Raw genomic sequence first — 6000 nt, forward strand, 5'->3', positions numbered from 1 at the left:
TTAGATGGTATTTTATTTGTTTAAATTTTTTATTGATGTATAATTGGTTTACAATGTTGTGTTAATTTCTGGCGTACAGCATAATATTTCAATTATACATATATATATATTCCTTTTTATATTCCTTTTCATTATAGATTATTACAGGATACTGAATATAGTTCCCTGTGCTATATATAAGTTTGTTGTTTATCGATTTTATATATAGTGTTTAGTATCTGCAAATTGTGAACTGCCAATTTATCCCTCTACCCACCTCTTACCCTCTTGGTAACCATAGGTTTGTTTTTTATGTCTGTGAGTCTGTTTCTGTTTTGTAAATAAATTTTTTGTTTCATTTTTAAAGATTGCACATATAAGTTAACACCATATGATATTTTTCTTTCTTGCTTACTTCACTTAGTATGACAGTCTCCAGGTCCATCCATAATGCTGCAAATGGCATTTTTTTAATGACTGCATAGTAGTCCATTGTACATACATACCACAACCTCTTTTGTATTTTTTAATTAAGGTATGTACATTGTTTTTTAGACATAATGCTATTATTGCACACTTAATAGACTATAGTATAGTGTAAACATAACTTTTACATGCACTGGGAAACTAAATTCATGTGATTCACATTATTGTGATAATTGCTTTATTGTGATTGTCTGGAACTGAACCTGTAGTATCTCCAAGGTATGCCTATATTATTTTATATGCATATATAATATATACTAATTATATATATATACACATTAAGTTAGCATTACAGAAACATGTCAGAGAATTTTCTGAAATGGTTCTACTTACATTTGCTCCACAGACTCACCAAACGTTTGTATTGTCAATCTTCTTAATTTTAGCCATTTTAGTGGATGTATAGAACTATCACATTGTGGCTTTAGTTTATATTTCCCTGCTAGCTAATGATGTTGAGCATGTTTTTATGTGCTTATTGACCACTGATAAATCTTCATTTGTGAATTATCTGTTTAAATCTTTACCCCATTTTAAATTATGCTTTGTCTTATTGAGTTATAAGAGCTTTTTGTGTATGATGGAGACGAGTCCTTTATCAGATATGTACTAGGAGTATATTCTCCCAGTCTGTGGCCTGTCTTTTCATTTTCTTAATGGTATCTTTTGGAGAATAGTTTTTAATTTTGATGAAGTTTAATATACCAATTTTTGTTCAAGGTCATGGATATTTTTTGTTCTTTCTTAAAAACCACATATGCTTTCTGCTATATTTTCTTCTAGAACTTTTATAAAGTTTTAGCTTTTATATTTATATAAAATCTGTTTCAAGTTGGTTTATGTTTGGTATGTTAGGGTTAAGGTACATTTTTTTTTTCTATATGGATATCCAGTTTTTCCAGTATAATTCACTGAAAAGACTGTCTTTTCCTAATAATAATCTTAGCACTCTTGTTAAAAAATTAATTTACCCCTTATATGTAAATCTACTTCTGGATTTTATTCTGTTTAATTGAACTATATGTCTATACTTTCACTAATACCATAGTCTTGATTTCTGTAGCTTTATAGTAAGTCTTGGAATCAGATACTGTAACTCCTGCAAATGTTGTTGTTTATATTTTTCAAAATTGTTTTGGCTAATTTCACTCCTTTGCATTTCCTTATGTTTTTAAATCAGCTTGCCAATGTCTACCAAAAAATGCTGCTGGAATTTTGAATGAAATTGTGTTGAATATAGAGAAAAATTTGGGGAGAACTGACATGTGAACACAATATTGAATTTTCCATCCTATAATTAGTATATTTTTCATTTAGGAGGCCTTCTTTAGTATCTCTCAACAGTGTGTTACAATTTTTATTGTATAGGTCTTACACATTTTTTGATAAATTTATCACTAAGTATTTAATATTTTTAATGCTATTGTAAATGGTATTTTAAATGTTTACTTTTTGATTGTTCATTGCCAGTACATAAGAAACATAATTGATTTTTGGATATTGACCCTCATATCTTGTGACCTTACTAAATTTACTTATTAATTCTACTAGCTTTGTTGTAGATGCCTCAGAGTTTTCTGATGTACATTATCACGTCTTCTGGAAACAACGGCAGCGTTATATCTTCCTTACCAGTCTAAATGCCTTATTCCCCCTTTCCTTATTGCACTGGCTGGGGTCTCCAGTAGAGTGCTGAATAGGAGTTGTGAGGGCAGGCATTCTTGCACAGTTCTCAATTTTAGGGGGAAAGCATTCAATCTTTGACCATTAAGTGTGATGTCAGCTGTGAGTTTTTCATTTATATCTTTTATAAGGCTGGGGAAGTTCCCTGCTATGCCTAATATGCTAAGAGTTTTTATTACAAGTGGATATCAAATGCTTTTTTCTGGATCTATTGAGATAATCATATAGGTTTTCCCCTTCATTCTGCTAATTACTGATATTAAAATGTTACATCAACCTTGCATACCAAGGGAAATTCATACTTGGTTATGGAGTATGTATGTGTGTGTGGCTGGATTTCATTTACTAAAATTTTGTTAAGAATTGTTTTTTTCAAAACTGCTTTATTGACAGATAATTGATAGACCACACAATAAACCCACTTAAAAGTGTACAACTTAGTGATTTTAGTACATTCATAGATAATGTGCAACCATTACCACAGTCAATTTTAGAACATTTTTACCACCTCAAAAAGAAGCCCTGTACTCTGAGTGTCACCACCTCACTCATTCATTTCCTTCCTCTAGTCCTAAGCATCCATTCATTTACCTTCTGTCTATAGTTTTGGCAATTCTCATTTTATGTAAAGGAAATCATACAATATGTTATCTTTTGTGACTGGCATTTTTCACTTAGCATAATGTTTTTAAGCTTCAACCATGTTGTGGCATGTATCAATATTTAATTCCTTTTTATGGCTGAATAATGTTACATGTATGGCTATATCACACATGGTTTATCTATTCACAGTTGATGGACATTTGGTTTGTTTCTACCTTTTGGCTATTTGAACAATGATGTTATGAACATTCCTGAACCTGTTTTTATGTGGGCATATGTTTTCATTTCTCTTGGGTATATACCTCGTAGTGGAACTGCTCGGCCATATGGTAACTCTATGTTTTATTGCTTGAGGAACTGTCAAACTGTTTTCCAAATTGGCTGCACCATTTTATATTCCTATCAATAGTATATGCAGGTTCTGATTTCTCCATTTTCTTACAGTATTTACTATCTGTCTTTTTTATTCTAGCCAATCTAGTGGGTGTGAAATGGTATCTCATTGTGGTTTTGGTTTGCATTTCCCTGATGACTGTTAATGCTGCGCATCTTTTTCTCTGCCTGTAGACCATTAGTTTATATTCCTTAGAGAAATGTCTATTCAGACCTTTTGCCATTTTTTAAAATTGTTATTTGCCTTTTGTTACTGAGTTGTGAGAATTCTTTATGTATTTTAGGTAGGAGTCCTTTATCAGATATATTACCTCCCATTCTATGGGTTGTTTCACTTTATTATTGTATGAAACACAAAAGTTTTTAATTGTGATCAAGTACAATCTGTTCCTTTTTCTTGGTGCTTGTGCTTTTGGTGTCATTTCTAAGGATTCATTGCCAAACCAGAAGTCATGAAGATTTACTACTGTATTTTCTCCTAAGAGTTTTATAGTTTTAGCTCTTAGATTTAGATTTTTCTGTATGATTTTTTTATATGGTATGAAGTAAGGGTCAAATTTCCATCTTTTGCATGTGTATGATCAGTTGTCCCAGCACCATTTGTTGAAAAGATAACCCGTTCCCCACTGAACACAGATCTGAAATTTTGAGGTCTCTAACATTAACTTGAAGTTGTAAGGTGTGTTAAGTCTAAGTTATATTTTTCATGACAATAATACCTTGGTGTATTTCTTGGGTCATGATGGTAGGTTCTGCAGTTGTATTACTGAAAGGAATGAACTGATAGTTCAGTAAGGCATATGTACATGTTAGTGGTATTTGTAACCAAGGGGCAGGGGTAGTTGTGGCAGCCATGGTTGGAGATGCAAGGTGAAAAGTGACAAGTCAGAGAGGGGGGAGAATGTTGTGGGGAGTGGGAGGTCCCCTGGGGTGGACTCATGAAGTAGTTGCCTCCTGAGGAAAGTAATAATTTTCATCATTTTTAGAATGATACAGATAGTAGTAAGGTCTAGAGGATTTCCTATCAGGTATGGGAGTATAAGGGTGTATATTTTGACAGAAAGCAAAGAGTATTCTAGGATCATGGGTGACATAAACTGTGAGCTCAGGAAACAACAGAATCCTTAATAGCAAAAGAGGAAAAGCAATGAATGACCTGTGTCTAATTTGTCAGTTAGGAGAGGCCACCCATGGGCATCACTTGGGCAGTTGTCTCAGTGTTTGGGGTGCAGTCATCTCCAGTGGTGAGATCTTAGGAGAGATGGTGTCTGAGGCGATGTTATCTACAGTGGTGAACTTCTGGGCCACAGCATTGGCATCTGGGATATGAGACTGGTGTATCCTTCCTAAGTGGATGCTCACTCAGATTGATATGGATCATTATTTTGTGACTGTATGGTATTGTAACAAGACTGAGCTGCCTATGGAATCTGAAGGCAATGTTGGGCCTGGGAGCTTGAATTGCAAATACCTTTTAAGTCAAGACGTTTTGTGGGTGTACAACTAGCAAAAGTGATGCTGGCATCCATGATACTGCCATAATTGGGCCAAAGTGCCAGAACCCAACTGGCACAGTTAAACCCCAACTAGGAGTGGCCAAGTGTAAAAACTCCCAACAGTTCAAGATTTTCTCCAGATGAGTGATGAGACAGGTTCTGCAGCAAATAGCTTTAAATTTTAAATCTTATGGACTGATCTAGGTACATGCTGTTAATAGAGTATCAGGTTGTTTGCCATTCAGAATATCCATGGCTAAGGTTGTTTGAGTTCCAGCATTAAGCTGTGGGTGGGTCCTCCAACTTGGCCAGTTATTATAGGCCTTTTGTTCTCTGTGTTGGTCTGACTGTTGGCAGGCAAGCTGGCAGGGCCTTTGGGCTGCAGAGCTTGCATTAGTCACACTCGGTGATATGCAGGCCTCAACATTTGCTGTGTTTGGTTGAAACAATGACTTACTTGGAGGATTTAGGCCTCTAGACTGCAAACCAACAAAAGCACACAGACCAGAAGTAACAAGCGCAATAGCCAATGGAATGGTGCACAGCTGCACTCGGCAGCCTGCTGTTGCCGGATGTGGATTCTCTTTTGGCACGTATTATTACCAACAAGGGGCTTGTTTGGTTTCATCATAATGGGATGTTGTGTTGATTTTATTATTATCTCTGAATGTGATTTTCATTTTCTAAGTGGGATTTTCTATTTCCCTTCTTGGTAATACACACTATCTGTGGAAATGTCTCTGGACAACTAATTTTTATTGCCCTGAAGGGACTGGAGCAAGAACTCAGAATTACCCACCCCTTTATAATCTGAATATTGAGGAAGAGTTCAGGTAGTGGAAGTTCAGGCCCAAAAGGGTTCCCTATCAGATGTGCAGGTTCCTAGCTTGACAATCTATAGTTAATGGGTCCAAGACAACTGTGCATCCTGGATCTAGCCTCCTGCCCTTATGGGGTTGGGGCAGGACTGAAAATCCACAAAGGTACAGGGAGACACTATTAAAAGGCCTCATATATAATGAGGCACATATACACAGAGGCAAGACATACCCTCTAAAGATAGGAAAAAGGATGGAAAGTGGTTTTAAGTTGGTGTAAGGTGTGAATTATCCAAGGAGATTTAAATTAAGAGAGATTAAGGCCTGGGGCAAGATAAAGACCCATTTAGGGGTTTATTTGTAGGCTAGAGTAAAAATAAGTTATTTGAATAGATCATTATGTCTCTCATTAAATTGGCTGTTTGGGAAGATAAAAGTTCAGCTGAATGCCTCTTCCAAGAGCCCAGAAGTGTATATTTTGAGAAGTGAAATGTGTGCCTTGGTGACTATTGGTAATGCCTGGAACTTTGAAGGGGATAATG

The sequence above is a fragment of the Camelus ferus genome, chromosome 6 (assembly GCF_009834535.1).
Source record: "Camelus ferus isolate YT-003-E chromosome 6, BCGSAC_Cfer_1.0, whole genome shotgun sequence".
Taxonomy (NCBI): Eukaryota; Metazoa; Chordata; class Mammalia; order Artiodactyla; family Camelidae; genus Camelus; species Camelus ferus.